The sequence below is a fragment of the Eutrigla gurnardus genome (genome assembly GCF_963514095.1).
Source record: "Eutrigla gurnardus genome assembly, chromosome: 15".
In the NCBI taxonomy this organism is placed as follows: domain Eukaryota; kingdom Metazoa; phylum Chordata; class Actinopteri; order Perciformes; family Triglidae; genus Eutrigla; species Eutrigla gurnardus.
The window spans coordinates 2,930,173-2,946,988 of NC_139938.1; the positions used below are offsets into that span (position 1 = coordinate 2,930,173).

At 41.8% G+C, this 16,816-nt stretch overlaps 1 long non-coding RNA gene across 1 annotated transcript; it reads right to left on the minus strand.

Moving 5' to 3' along the window:
* Window positions 1-270: 270 nt before the first annotated feature.
* Window positions 271-1,322, minus strand: LOC311025578. The gene is made up of 3 exons (XR_014598399.1): window positions 1,230-1,322; window positions 1,034-1,091; window positions 271-307 (listed from the first exon to the last, which is right to left on the minus strand). It is a non-coding gene; the product is annotated as an uncharacterized lncRNA (long non-coding RNA).
* Between the last annotated feature and the right edge of the window lie 15,494 nt (window positions 1,323-16,816).

Consider the following 16,816-nt stretch of genomic DNA (forward strand, 5'->3'; position numbering starts at 1 on the left):
TACAACTCTCAAATGACTTTCTTCCTTCTGGACTGAGCCGTGAAAGCAAGACCATACAAGGATGCACCAAACATACCCTGCCTTTAGGTGGGAAGCTGCACGGACGTAAGCTGACTGTGTGTGTGACTCGATTCTGTCGGCTGTCCTGCAGGATCATTACTGTCCCCTCAGGCTTCCCATATTTTTCTGTGATTCAAGGCCAAGCTGTGGAGAGTGAGTGCGTATGTTATATCAACTGCACACAAAGCAACTTACTTGGCCATCGTGTCCGCAGAGAGATCATCAGGATTTTTCACTTTTGTGTCACCTATAGGTAATGAGAGAAGCACATTTTACAACTTGTTCCACCAAAGAAATGAAGATGCAATGTATAATCTCTATAAAAAAAAAAGTGCCTGCATTCATATGCAGAACCTTTTGGTACAGGAAATGTTCTGGTTCCCGTTTGTAGTCAGTGACTAATCACATTGGCAGGCTTTGGATGATTGCAGGTAAACAATCCATGGGAAGAGCAAAAAGGGGAACACACTGGCCGAAGTGCAATCAAGGCTTTAACTTTTTATTGGTTTAAAATTAGCTTGTTAACTTGCTACTTGTGAAACAACCCAGTTGAAAACGTCATCTCTCAACTCCAACTCCAGTCTCGCATCTCAAGTTGCTAATCGGACTGTAAACAATGAGCAACACACAGAAAGGGAAGTCTTGACTCTGGATATCTGCAGGTTAATCTAGCTAGCTAGCCAATCAGTTCTGAGATTGTGCACAGAACAGTGTCTGTGAAATAAACACAAAACTACAATATGTTCTAGAAATAGATCAATGTTAAGGGCATATTACGTTATTACAGAATGCAAATGGTGAGCTAAAATCGTGAGGATGCAGTGATCAACATTTTATTTTTTTAATTCATTAAGTAGACTATTTCCCATTATAACTAAGCAAACTAATACATCTCCATCACAATCTCAATTTCCTAAACTGTAAATAAAATATGTCTAGTTACATGTTGTCTCCCGTGACAACCTTTATTTACCATGAGCTCGAAGGTCCATAGCCACCACCCTGCAGTTGATCCTGCTGCATATGACTGCCTGCAAAGACACATACGGAAACCATTTAATCAATCAAATAGCGTATAGCAAAGACGCTGAAATTAAAGAACAGCTCCATAAATATTCTATTATGAACATGCACTGAGTTTCTAATTCGTTATGAGATATTATGCTCACAGTGAACACCGCCCAGGAGAGTGCAGAGTGTCCTCCTCCATGAAGCAGAAGCAGCACAGGACCATTGGCTCCACTGCAGAAAATTCTGAAAATGTTCAAGGTAGTCAAGGAAATTCAGAACATAGCCGTGCAAGAATTAGCTGCTCAAAATACAATACACATGAATTGCATAAAGTGCTCATTTTCTATACTAAGCTGAAGTTAGACAGCACACTGGTCTCAAGAAAAGGCTAAATCTGAAATGACCTAGTTGGCTTTGAATGCTCTGGGTGATTTCCACACCAAAAGTGTCAAATATGATATAAATATTTTCTGACAAACACAAGAAGGATATATCTTTGCCATTTTCATTTTCCACCTCAACATGGTTTCAAAGTAGTGACTCCAGGGCAGGGGTGAGAAATCTCTCTTCCGTCCAGGTCTGTATAGAAAAAAAGAGCAAAAGTGTAAACCAATCTCATATTGCAACAGGATAATTAAAACGGTCAAATGCTACTACATTGAGTCCCAAATAGATTAAAGAAGATACAGATTAAAGATTGATGATGGGACACAAGTAATGCAAACAATAAATTGTGAAATTCAGTAATATATTATTATTATATATCTATTATTATAGACTGGTTACCTGTCTGTCTCTACATGTCTGCCCTTTGATAGACTGGTTACCTGTCTGTCTCTACATGTCAGCCCTGTGATAGACTGGTTACCTGTCTGTCTCCACATGTCAGCCCTGTGATAGACTGGTTACCTGTCTGTCTCTACATGTCAGCCCTGTGATAGACTGGTTACCTGTCTGTCTCTACATGTCAGCCCTGTGATAGACTGGTTACCTGTCTGTCTCTACATGTCAGCCCTGTGATAGACTGGTTACCTGTCTGTCTCTACATGTCAGCCCTTTGATAGACTGGTTACCTGTCTGTCTCTACATGTCAGCCCTGTGATAGACTGGTTACCTGTCTGTCTCTACATGTCAGCCCTGTGATAGACTGGTTACCTGTCTGTCTCTACATGTCAGCCCTTTGATAGACTGGTTACCTGTCTGTCTCTACATGTCAGCCCTGTGATAGACTGGTTACCTGTCTGTCTCTACATGTCAGCCCTGTGATAGACTGGTTACCTGTCTGTCTCTACATGTCAGCCCTGTGATAGACTGGTTACCTGTCTGTCTCTACATGTCAGCCCTGTGATAGACTGGTTACCTGTCTGTCTATACATGTCCGCCTTGTGATAGACTGGTTACCTGTCTGTCTCTACATGTCGGCCCTGTGATAGACTGGTTACCTGTCTGTCTCTACATGTCAGCCCTGTGATAGACTGGTTACCTGTCTGTCTCTACATGTCAGCCCTGTGATAGACTGGTTACCTGTCTGTCTCTACATGTCAGCCCTGTGATAGACTGGTTACCTGTCTGTCTCTACATGTCAGCCCTGTGATAGACTGGTTACCTGTCTGTCTCTACATGTCAGCCCTGTGATAGACTTGTTACCTGTCTGTCTCTACATGTCGGCCCTGTGATAGACTGGTTACCTGTCTGTCTCTACATGTCAGCCCTGTGATAGACTGGCGAGTCCAGGGTGAACCCTGACCATCACCAAACAGGACGCAAACATTAGACCTGTCTCTTTGGAGACCACTCACCCTTAAATTTACATTAATATCTCCAGACACTGCTTTTCGTGTAATGAATGCTCCTGACATATCTAAGCTCATGTCGGTTAACATAACGGATCAAATAGTTTAACCTAAAATACATAATTATCGTTATAATGCTTAGGTTGCATTCCAAAGCTACGTGCTAAAACTCTGGCATCCATGGCAGCAACAGCTAGCTTAACTCCCGCTAGCTAACGCGTTGGCTTCAGCAGGCCTTTGAACAAACTGCGGAGACGCAGAGAGCATCGGTGGGATGGTGGAAGCTATAAAAAGTAACGTTAGACAGCACGCTAAATCATCCTGCTTCACTGCCATCTACTGGATATGAAATCAACTACAACACACCAGTGTTTACAACATTTCTTATGATTTGAAAATGCTCTTAATGTAAATGATTTCCCCACTGAAGATTGTGCTCATTGTTAGAACTCCTTCAATTTGGTTCTTCATAGGAGGTGACTGTGAATTACTTTGAAATGTGGAATGGTGATGTTTTTATGTGAGTTTGCGCTTGAAACTTAAAAGCTTGTAACTTGCCTGCGTTCATTTGTACTCTCCAAAAGTAATAGCTTGTTAATAATAATTTCGAAGCTAACTTTGACGGCCAACAAGATTGTTTGCCTGTAGCACATAGGCCTACCTCTGGTAAAGCACTACTCACCTACTAATGCTCTCTTTTGTTTCATTTCCTTCCTGAGAGGCTGCTGAGCCCCTCACACGTTGGAGGGTTTCATCCCCACTTCAAAATGCCACTAATACGAAGCAAAATGACTTAGTGGACTAAAGCGAGCAGCCAAGACGAGAAAGGCTGCATCGGGTACACTCGTCTGGAAAAAAGGCTTCCTTCTTTTCTTACAATGACGTAGCAATGCAGATTGCGTCATTGGTCTGATCCGAGCTGGATTCGAACCGGTGAAGACCGGGCCAGAGTCTCCTGCGCATGGGCATTGCGCACTTATTCTTTAAGCACCTGCTCTAACCACTCGGCCACCGCGCGGTGGCGTAGTGTGCTGTCACTAGAACCTTTATTTACCATGAGCTCGAAGGTCCATAGATCCTGCTGCATATGACTGCCTGCAAAGACACATAGGGAAACCATTTTGTTAGGGCCAAAATGAATCTGGGTTTAAATTTAGTTGCTAAATCTAAAATATACTTTGTTTATTACTTTGCTTTTAGATATACTGCGTTATTATATGGACTGATATGAGGTCAGAAGAGTATTTTGTTTGGGCTTCTCCTCCCCCCTCCTCTCTTGTGTCAGAGCTGCTGCCTGCAGTGATTTGAGTTGATTAATGACACCTGTGGAGGGATGAACAGAGGGACAGACACTTGTGAGTTGTGAGAGTGGGAAGCAGGACAGTTTTTTGACTGCACAGGGCAGATTGCAGAAAGTTATTTCCATTGTTTTATTTTTACTAGTTTATTCTGATCGAAGTGTTTTGTTTGTTATCAATAAATCGGATCAAGTGACTCTGGATCTGCGACTGCCTTTTGTGTTTGGACTGCGTGTTTTTAACCCGCTCAGTGGCGGCTGCTTATTGGAAAAAGGCCGCAACAATAAGTCAAAAAACTCCGCTTGGATCGAGCAGAAACCCAGGACGGATACACCGCTGCACAGGCACACCGGAGGAGAGAAACTGGACCGGTCGTGAGTAAAGTGATGAATTAAATAAAGTGCAGCGCTGGATTGCTGGAAACGTTTTGATGAGCAACAATAAAAGTGGTGATGAGCTCAATGGAGGATAAGCAAAGTGTCTGTGAAACAAACTGAAGTTGTTGGATGTGTCTGATGCTGCTGCAAACTGCGTTATGAGATGTATGGAAAATAATTAAAGGAGTGTCCCGCGGGAGGGGCGCAGTTCCGTAAACAGAAGGATAAAATACAGCAAACCAAAATGAGATCGGAAACGAAATGAAATAAAACAAAATCAAATCAAAGAAAATAAAATGGACGCCCCAAAAAATGCACATGAAGCCGAAGCGATGTTAAAGACACTTAAAGCATCCCGCAAGGGGAGACTGGGCGCATGCACCAGGAAAATGAATGAAATCAAAGCTTTACTGACATATGCTGAAAGTGTTGATGAGGTTAACGAGCGCTTGAAATCATTTCATGAAGCTGTGGGTGAATTCTGTGCTGTTCATGAGTCTGTGCAAAAGCTCTTATCAGAGGAGGAGAAAGAAGAGGATCAAGTGGATTGGTATGAGCCCAGGATGACTAATTTTGACTACTGGCTCAAAGAAGTGGAAACGTGGAAGAGAGAACAAGTTGCACAGTCAAATGTGGAGCCTCATGACAGCATTTCCAATGTGTCTAAAAGGACAAAGGGATCGAAAACTTCCTCCTCAGCCTCCTCAGCAGCCAGAAAAGCAGTTGCTGAAAATGCAGCCCTGCTGGCCAAAGCTGCTGCATTAAAGGACAAACAAGCACTGATTCTGCAAGAAGCAAAATTAAAAGCAGAGATAGAGACTTTGGAACTGAATGCAGAAATTGCGGCATCGGCTGCTAAAGTTAAAGTGCTACAAACCCTTGAACTTTACAGTGAAACCCAAGAGGACGGAATGAATGCATATCTTGAAGAAAGTAAACAAAGGAATATAGACTTCACGGATCCGGAGGTGTCACCTATTGAGTTTATGAATATGGGTGCAGTGCCTAAAACACCTCTTCAGAGAACTGTTGGAAACATTCAAGTTGGCATCCAAGTTGAGAAACCTTTGAATCAAAATGGTTCTCAGCAGCATGACCCAAAGAAACATTATTCACCATCTAGACCGCACAGCTTTGAGGATTCAGTCCAAAGTCTTGGCCATCATGATAACTTAAAGGAAAGACAACAGGCTGACATTGCTGAACTCATAATCATGCAACAGAAATTAGCCATGCTGCCGACAATGGAGGTGCCAATATTTGGTGGCGATCCCTTGACATACGAATCATTCATTCAAGCATTTAAGCACCTGATTGAAGACAAAACAAGTAGCAGCCAGGATAGGCTCTACTTTCTGGAGCAATACACCTCAGGCCAGCCCAAAAGCCTTGTCCAAAGCTGTCTACATATGGAATCACACAGAGGATACGAAGAAGCCAAACGATTATTAAAGGAGCACTATGGGGATGAAATCAAAATATCAAGTGCTTATTTGGAGAGGGCATTGAACTGGACATCAATAAAAGCTGACGATGGGAGAGCACTACAGGCATATGCCATGTATTTAAGGGGATGCCTTAATGCTATGCAGGATTTGCATTACATGGATGAACTTGATATTCCATGCAATATAAGATCAATTGTATTCAAGCTTCCTTATAAACTGCGAGAAAGATGGCGAGGGGCGGCCTATGATGTCCTACAAAGATCAAAGAGGAGAGCCAGATTCCAGCACCTTGTGGAATTTATGGAAAGACATGCAAAAATGCTTATGGACCCGTTGTTTGGGGACATTCAAGACCACCAACTCCCCAATAAAAGAACAGTCCCAAGAAACCAAATGGTGTCTATACGGGCACCTAAGAGTAAGGGAAGCAGCTTTGCCACTATTGTGACAACTGATGTGGAAAGCAGTGCCTCACCACCCTCAGATACAGCACAACACTGCACGTTCAAACTGCAGCCACCAGGGGGCAGGTCTGTGTCCGTATTGTGCACTTTCTGTAAAGGACAACATATGATAACAGACTGCACACAATTCAAAGCTCACCCACACAGGAAGAAAGTTGACTTTCTAAAAACAAATGGTCACTGTTTTGGATGTTTGATAAGGGGGCATATGAGCAAACATTGCAAACGAAGGCTGACATGTCAAAAGTGCAACAGGAGTCATCCCACAATACTGCATATAGACTATCCAGAAGCGACAACACAAAATCCTCAGCCAAAGACTTCTGATACAAAGGATACGTCTATCAGCAGTGCTCTGGTTTCAGCTGGAGAAGTAGTGGGGACTTGCAAAGACTGTGCATTAGCCATTGTGCCAGTTCGAGTGAAGGTTGATAAAGGAGATAAATTCATTTCAACCTATGCGTTCCTTGACCCTGGCAGCTCTGCGACATTCTGTACAGAAAATTTGATGAGGCAGCTGAATCCCAAATCACGGAAGACGACAGTTGTCCTAAAAACGATGGGTCAGAACAGACCAGTAAAGAGCTACGAACTAACTGGATTAGAGGTCGGCAACTTGGAAGGCGGCGCTTACCTCAACTTGTCAAAAGTGTACACACAAAGTAAGATACCTGTCTCAAAAGATAATATACCCACTTCAAAGGATCTGAGAAAATGGCCATATCTGAGCGGCATACAACTGAAAGAAATCAACGCTGATATTGAGCTGCTTATTGGAGTCAATGTTCCTAAGGCAATGGAGCCATGGGACATAATCAACAGCCAAGAAAACGGGCCATATGCAGTCAAGACGATGTTTGGATGGGTGGTAATTGGTCCACTCAATTCTTGTGCTGTGGAAACTGGACCTGTTGCTATGGTCAATCGAATAGCCATTGATCAGCTAAAAGATCTTCTCATGAAACAATATAACCAAGACTTCTCTGAAAAGGAAAGTGAAGAGAAGAAGGAAATGTCTGATGAGGACAGAAAATTCATGGAGATAGCCGCCACATCAGTTGAGCATCTGGATGGACACTATCATCTACCCTTACCTCTTCGCCACAAGGAGACAGTCATGCCTGACAATTATGGAATGGTAGAAGAGCGCACCTTAAATCTTCTTAAGAGGTTCAAGAGAGATGAAGATTACGCTATGGAATACAAAAAATTCATGGAGGAGGTGCTCAAAAAGGGTTATGCGGAGAAAGTGCCACTGGAACAGCTAAAACGCAAGGATGGACAGGTATGGTACATACCTCATCACGGGGTTTACCATCGTCAAAAGGGTAAACTTAGAGTGGTGTTTGACTGTGCCGCATCATACAAAAGTACCTCTCTGAACAAGGAACTCCTCCAAGGTCCAGACCTGGCAAATACTCTGATTGGAGTTTTGCTCAGGTTTCGCCAAGAGCCAGTTGCTTTTATGGCAGATATTGAGGCAATGTTTTATCAGGTGTATGTTCCTGACAAAGACAGGGACTTGCTCAGATTTCTGTGGTGGCCTGGCGGTGATACTACCAAACCTTTGGAAGCCTACAGGATGAAGGTCCATCTCTTTGGAGCGGTTTCTTCGCCTAGCATTGCCAACTTTGCTTTGAAACAGACGGCTGACGACAACATCTACAAGTATGGCAAAGAGGTGACCGAAACAGTCCAACGTAACTTCTATGTTGATGATTGTCTTAAATCGGTGGCTACAGTGGACCAAGCTGTTGAGCTTATCAGAGACCTCAAAGACATCTGCTATCAGGGAGGCTTCTCCTTAGCTAAGTGGGTCAGTAATAGCCGGGAGGTTTTGCTGAGCATTCCTGAGAAGCAGAGAGCCAGCAATCTCAAAGAAATGGACTTGGATAAAGAGAAACTGCCCATTGAAAGGGCACTGGGGATCCAATGGAATACAGAAAGTGACACTTTCACATTCAAAGTTGCCATCAAGAACAAATCCCTTACCAGAAGAGGTATCCTCTCCATGGTTAGCTCTATTTATGATCCGTTGGGATTCCTTGCCCCATTTATTCTCAAAGCAAGACAAATACTCCAAGAGCTCTGTAAATTGAAATGTGGATGGGATGAAACTATCCCAGAAAACCTTGCAAAGAGATGGCAAATATGGATCACAGAGTTGGAGCAGCTCAAGAATTTTCAAGTGAACAGATGTACGAAGCCTGGTGACTTCGGCCTTCTCAAGTCTGCAGAGCTTCATCACTTCTGTGATGCCAGCGAGATGGGATATGGCACAGTCAGCTATCTCAGGTTCACAGATAGTGCAGGAGAGGTCCATGTCGCATTCATTCTTGGGAAATCCAGGGTCACTCCCCTCAAACAGATTACGATCCCCAGATTGGAGCTAGCGGCAGCGACTCTCTCAGTAAAGGTGGACAGGATGCTAAAAAGAGAGCTACAAATGGAAATCAAGGACTCAATTTTCTGGACGGATAGCACTTCAGTGCTGGGATATATCCATAACCGAACAAAGAGATTCCATACTTTCGTGGCCAACAGACTCTCCGTAATCCACCACCTATCTCAAGAGAGACAGTGGAGGCATGTTGGTTCTAAGGACAACGCGGCTGATGCTGCATCTCGTGGCCAGCATATTGAACTCTTTCTGAAGTCAAGATGGCTGAAGGGTCCCACATATCTAAAAATGCCAGAATCACATTGGCCTGGGATACCCGAAAGGTTAAAACAGATTGCTCGAGACGATCCAGAGGTAAAAAATGAAGCATCTGTTAACAGTGTAAACATTGGAGAGAAAAATCCAACTATCGAGTTGATAGAGTACTATTCTTCATGGACTAGACTACAGAGAGGGGTTGCCTGGATGTTGAGGTTCAGAGACCTTCTTATCCTGTTAAGTCAAAGAAAGAAGTCGGCAAAGACTGACCTAAGCTCCAGCCAGACACTTGTGAAAAGTCCGACAACCAAAATGAACCTGCCCCCGATAACGCTGAAAATGCATCTGTCAGTGGAAGACACAAGACGGGCTGAAAGATCAGTAATTCTCTTTGAGCAAAGATGCTTCTTCTCACAGGAACTTGCACTGCTGGAAGATGGCAAGCGAGTGAAAACAAGCAGCTCAATCTGTAAACTGGATCCCCTGTTGGAAGATGGCATGCTAAGGGTAGGAGGACGAATAAACAAATCAGCAATGCCTCTAGACCTAAAAAATCCAATCATACTACCCAAAAGTTCTCACGTATCTAAGCTTATTTTACACCACATCCATCAGCAAACTGGGCATTCAGGGAGAAGTCACATGCTTTCCCGACTTCAACAAAGATTCTGGCTGCCACATGCCAACTCATCCGCTAGACGTATCATCAAGAGTTGTGTACTCTGTCGACGGATGCATGCAAAGGTTGTCGAGCAGAAGATGGCCGACCTTCCGGAAGACAGAGTGTCCCCAGATCTTCCGCCCTTTACTCACGTGGGGGTTGATTACTTTGGTCCCATAGAGGTGAAGCGGGGCCGGGTATATGTGAAACGCTGGGGCGTGATTTTCACCTGCTTGGTGAGTCGAGCGGTTCATTTGGAGATGGCAGGATCATTGGACACGGACTCTTGTATTAGTGCACTACGCAGATTCATCTGTCGCAGAGGAACCGTAACAACCATTCGCACAGACAACGGAACAAATTTCGTGGGGGCACAGAAAGAGTTAAAGGATGCTTTGGAAAAGCTGGATCATCACAAGGTGCAAAGTGGATTATTGAAGGATGGAGTAAAATGGTTGTTTAACCCACCATCAGGAGCTCACTTCGGCGGAGTATGGGAAAGGCTGATCAGACCCGTGAAAAGAATTCTGTACTCTGTCCTAAAAGAGCAGACGCTGGATGATGAATCCCTACAGACGGCACTATGTGAAGTGGAGGCCATAATGAACGACAGGCCAATAACAACAGTGTCAAGCGATCCTAACGACCTAGAACCCCTTACCCCAAATCACCTCTTGCACCTTAAGGCGAAACCGATTATGCCACCAGGACTTTTCCAGAAGGCTGACCTGTACTCAAGGAGGAGATGGAGACAGGTACAGTACCTGGCGGATCTTTTCTGGCGAAGATGGATCAGAGAATATCTCCCAAATCTTCAGCAGAGGAGCAAGTGGCAGCACCCTAAACGGAGCCTCCACCAAAACGACCTTGTCATCATAGTGGACTACACGGCACCGAGGAACTCCTGGCTTCTGGGCCGGGTTGTAAAGACACTTCCAGGGTCCAAAGGGCTTGTGCGGAGCGTCTTGGTGAGGACCAAGAACAGTATCTTACAGAGACCCATCGACAAGCTTTGCCTGCTCGTAGAGGCAGTGGATTGATTGGTTGGTAAAGAGCTAGTAACCTCTGGCTCTACAAAACATACACAAATACAACATACAACACATACCTAATATCTACACCCCCCTGAACTCATACATCCCACATACATATGGAACTCTGACCCTGATCATATTGTCCTATGGACGAAGAATCACGAGGTGTTATGGTCTATGAAATGCACATTGTGAATTGTGTAATGTATCTACAAAAACCCAGCCTGAGTTTGTTTCCTTTTGGCTTTTTTGTATGTTTGTTTAGTAATTGTGCTGCTCTAGCATCCACAATTAGGGGCCGGTATGTTAGGGCCAAAATGAATCTGGGTTTAAATTTAGTTGCTAAATCTAAAATATACTTTGTTTATTACTTTGCTTTTAGATATACTGCGTTATTATATGGACTGATATGAGGTCAGAAGAGTATTTTGTTTGGGCTTCTCCTCCCCCCTCCTCTCTTGTGTCAGAGCTGCTGCCTGCAGTGATTTGAGTTGATTAATGACACCTGTGGAGGGATGAACAGAGGGACAGACACTTGTGAGTTGTGAGAGTGGGAAGCAGGACAGTTTTTTGACTGCACAGGGCAGATTGCAGAAAGTTATTTCCATTGTTTTATTTTTACTAGTTTATTCTGATCGAAGTGTTTTGTTTGTTATCAATAAATCGGATCAAGTGACTCTGGATCTGCGACTGCCTTTTGTATTTGGACTGCGTGTTTTTAACCCGCTCAGTGGCGGCTGCTTATTGGAAAAAGGCCGCAACACATTTAATCAATCAAATAGCGTATAGCAAAGACGCTGAAATTAAAGAACAGCTCCATAAATATTCTATTATGAACATGCACTGAGTTTCTAATTCGTTATGAGGTATTATGCTCACAGTGAACACCGCCCAGGAGAGTGCAGAGTGTCCTCCTCCATGAAGCAGAAGCAGCACAGGACCATTGGCTCCACTGCAGAAAATTCTGAAAATGTTCAAGGTAGTCAAGGAAATTCAGAACATAGCCGTGCAAGAATTTATGGAAGACTAAACATGACTTAAGTATAAACAAATAAATAAATAAATAAATGAATAAATAAATGTATAAATAAATACAGGAATAAAGAAATAAATAAATGCTGAAATGAATAAATAAATAAATAAATAAATGCATAAATAAATGTATAAATAAATAAAAGAATGAATAACAGAATAAATAAATGCTTTATATTTATTTCTACATTTCTGTTCACCTACATTTATTTATTTCTGTATTTCTGGATTTGTGAATTCACTGCCAGATTGGGGAATGCTTGACTTTTTTTCTGTACACCATATCTGTGATTTTTTTTGCCTATTATAGGACAGCGTGTCCAGGAATCCATGCGGCGAGTGGATCCTGGTGGAGTTTTGATGCGCACCCTTCAGCTGAACCCAAGAAGGCGTAGGAAGTACTCTGTTAGAGCACCGAACAGTTTATGGCACATCGATGGAAATCACAAACTGATAAGGTATCGAAAAAACATTAACCATCTCAAGCATCCACTTTATTGTAGATTTTACTACTGTAAGATACTTACTACCCAGTTTAGTGTATATCCAGAGCAGTTACAAAAGCTCATCTACAATTTTAATTAACCTACAAGTATCTCTGCAAGCCGGACTGGGATTTATCAATGGTGGATGGATCAAATTATTTAATCCATCAGTGTTCTTGTGCATGCAAATCAGTTTTACTGACTTCTACCAGCATCAAAATTAAGAGTAATGCTGGTTGGTTCTTTGAACTTTTAGGTGGGGTGGCTTTTTAAAGTGGTCCGAACAGGTCAGTTAGAAACTGTGATAAACCTTCTGTTTTTGGCACAGTACTGAAATTGTAATCTTTGTATATACAGTCTGACAGGGGCTAAAATGGCTACGGCTCCCACACTGTGCACCCAATATTCCCAAATTAAAGTGGCACTCGACATTTTAACCTCAGCCATTGTCTTCTATGAAATCTAATATGCTGGAGTACAGTGCTAAAAACAGAAAATGTCAGTGACCAAAGACTGAAAACTCTTAAAAAAGACAACTTGCAGCTGGCCTCAAAGGCTATTTTTAATCAAAATACTCACCAGAACCTTGTATAAATTCGGGTGTGGGTGTACATTTTGTGAGCTGGATTGAATACATAGAAATGGTGACCTAGAAGTATATCAGGATTTTATTTATGTTTTTGTGTTAAAGATTTCAGATAAAGAAGTTCTGATCAAATAGGCATATACAGTATGCTCTGTGTAAATCTGGCCTCAACTTGCACATACAGAGATGCATGATGCAGGTAGTGGTACTGATCTTAATCTGTTCTCATGCATATCTATTTCAGATGGCGTATTGTTGTGCATGGTGGTATTGACGGCTTTAGTCGTTTGATTGTATACTTGAGTGCCGCCACCAACAATCGTGCAGCAACAGTCCTAAAAAGCTTTCTGGAAGCTGTCGATGTCTATGGTGTGCCATCACGTGTGAGGTCAGATAAAGGCGGGGAAAATGTTGATGTTGCACGCTACATGGTGGCTAATAGAGGACTGAACAGGAATTCACACATTGCTGGCCGGAGTGTCCATAACCAAAGGTAACATAATCTTCCATTCAAAATGTATCAAAATAACACTTTGTAAAAGATGGCAATATAAACTGACTTAACCTGTCTCTTCAAGTCTATCTTAATACAATCAAGCTTTTGTGGCAGCAGATTATGAGCTTTTCAACATTAACGTTAGTGTAAATATCAAAAGAGTTGCTCTCTAATTGTCTCTCTGTAATCTATACTGACCAGGAGAACATTACTATTCTAGTGTGATTCCAATGTAAGTGATGACAAATCTAGTCCTCATTCTGTAGTTCAGCTGAACTTCATTCTGAAGCATATATGAGGCTTCAGCAGTCACAGAACAAGGCCAGCCATCACTTACAATAGAATGGTTAGCATTAGATTTTCCACAGCCAGTATAGATGGACAGAGGAACAACTACAGCAACAAAAAACTCTTTCATCATACATGTGGGCATGTGAGCATTGTTTGAAGACAAACTTGAAAAAATCAACTTATCCTTTAAGAGAATTAAAATTAAACTTTGTCATTAACTGTTATTTAGAGTGAATATTGAATACATCACTTATTACTTACGTATTTAATTCAGTTCTAATTTACTGTGCTTATCATTGATGGGAGTGTTGTCATACACCAACAGTAGGTAAAAGTATTAGGTAAAGGTATTTTCCCTGTATATTTTGTTTTTGTTCATTGTAGGTAGAATAAATAGTTTTTCCTTTATACCCATCAGAATCGAAAGGCTCTGGAGAGACGTTTATGTGGGAGTTCTTGATCTCTTCTACACCATCTTTACCAACCTTGAGAGAGAAGGCCTTCTCAATCCTGACAATGAAATGCATCTCTATGCTCTGCACTGGTGCTTTGTGCCCCACATACAGAAGCACCTTCAGTTTTTCCAGCGTGGCTGGAACTGCCACAGACTACGCACTGAGGGCAACCAGTCACCGCTGCAACTGTGGACTCGCCATGAGCATGAGGCGCAGCAGGGCCCCATACAGGTTTGGATTTATTCAGTAATTCTGTTTTACTTTAACTTTTAATTTCCTACATGGGATATTGTCAACATTATCTCTACTTTATGTCCATTATAAAGTGCATGTATCAGTTGCAAAATGTAACTATAGTAGCCTGTTGTTCAGGAACTAAATGTGATGGATTTATACTGCCTATCATTGTCACTTTTAACACAATAAGGTATTGCTACAATGTTGTGGTCAAACAAGGAGCAGTGATTTAGAGAGAAAATTATACATCTTAGCTCTCAAAATTAATGTATTGGCTCTTGGAAATTGGAGTCAAGCTCTTTCCAATGCCATAGCTGTTTTTGGGGCATAGATACAGAATCCCAGATGATAAACTAGTGATATTTCAAACTAGCTTCTGTAAAATGAATTAATATGGCTTACAGTTCTGTAGACATATTGACCATAAAAATCTTTAAGACTTTGATTTTGATTGACCCTTTATCCTACCGTTTAACCTCAGCTCTTGCAATTGCAGGTTGACACGGAGTTTGGAGTTGACTGGACCGGACCGTGTGGTCACCATCAGCCTGGTGTTGTGGTCCCTAAAGTTCAGCTGCAGCGCTCACTGACTGACCAGGAAGTTGGAAGTCTACCAGACCCTGATTGCCCTCTGTCCAATGTGTTAGATGTCTATGTACAAAGTGTGAGCTTATTATCAGAAATGCTCCAGTAAATCCATATTGCTCTAGTTCTGATAAAGAAGCCGGTATTATGGTTTAGCAGTTCTGATATCTTTGTTTCAAGTGTCTAAAATGATTTAAAAAGAATGGTAATGACAGCATTTTTATTTTATACCAGATGTCATAAAACTTGCTGCATTGTACAATATGACTGCAAACAAACGTTTTGCAATAAGCAATTTATGTCTATTACTATTAATGAACTTTTTGTGAACCATTAAGTTTAAACATTGAAAACCATTATGGTTATGTAACAGAGCCTTGTATGATAAACTGTCCTGTAGTTATCAAGATAACTTGTTTTGAAGTATTAATTTCACATGTGATTGGAGACTTAAGTCTCTGAATCAGAAGGCTCGAGAAACTGCAACATGCATCCTGTTTCAGAACAAAACCACAAATAAAGAACAGCAACAACTCACTTTGTCTCTGTAACAGTCTCCTGAGCTTTAATACAATTGTGAACAGTGAGATTAAACCTAAAAGACAATGGTATAGACATGAAGCAAATAACAAATATGCTTCACCACATCACAAGCATGCAGACCTTTTTAATGCACCAGTGTTACACACACTGGCAGAACTAGGCCCTAGTTGATATCACTCTTTCAAATGCTTTTATGCTGCAATCCAAATTTTGTTGCTGGACAACAAATGTACACTAAGGTGTACAGTGATATATTGATGTGTCCTTAGACCAGTCCAAACCCAGTGTCAGAGCTACAAATAGCAGCAAGAATGTCTCTTTCAAAGTTAGAGGACTCTTTGTAATGTCCTGGAAGTTTAAGCAGGTGGAAGAACTGGGGAAGTTGCTCTCCACCACGTTAACATCCAAGTGTCTGGGCAGCATATTCCACCCTATCCAGAACTGCAGGAGTTTCCCAAGGATGCTTGGAGACGCTACCAAAATAGAGAAGAAAGTCAACATTTATTTTATTGCCTGAAATGATTTTGTATCATCAATCATAAATGAAGTTGAAAAAATAACGTCATTTTACTTAATTTCTTTGAATCTCTTTGCTGCCTCTGTAGGATTTGGTGCAATTTGCCAATCTAAAAGTAGTTGTTCAAATGTTCAAATTAATACTGGATCAATTAATATACAGAGAGCAACAAGTTATTGAAATAAATGATGTAATGTTTAATTACGTAACAAACCAGGGAAGCCTCTCTCTTCAATGGGATCTAGATCAACTATGTCAGGAGCTGGCACACATCCCTGAGGTGGCACCGAGTAGTTTGAGTTGTTGGCCCTTGTTGTCTCCCTCACCTGTGGTCTCGTCAACATGCTGACAAATCTACCTTCACTTCGGGAGGAGTTGGCACTTTCTGTGGCAACCTCAACCTCTACCTCACCACTGCTCTGTGATGGTCTTGAGTAAAAAAGAGGTCATTTTTGTTAGTTTGGCTAGTATATTTTATATTGCATAACACACTCACAAAAACACTGCAATCTAGTAAAACTAAAGTTTAAAAGTACAAAAGGATGGCCATATAAATATAATTAATCAATTCCATTCAAACTCAACTTTCCCTCAAGACCAATATCCAGGATCTATATCCTCCACATTTGGATGCACAACAATGTATGAACAATATGGCTTTTCAGAGGGATTTTTGGCATCAAAATAACTAATATTTGGGCCCACAATAATGAAACATTAGATGTGCTGATTTGTCATGTTTGCTCTGCACTAAGACATCTATAGTTACAATTGTTTAACACAC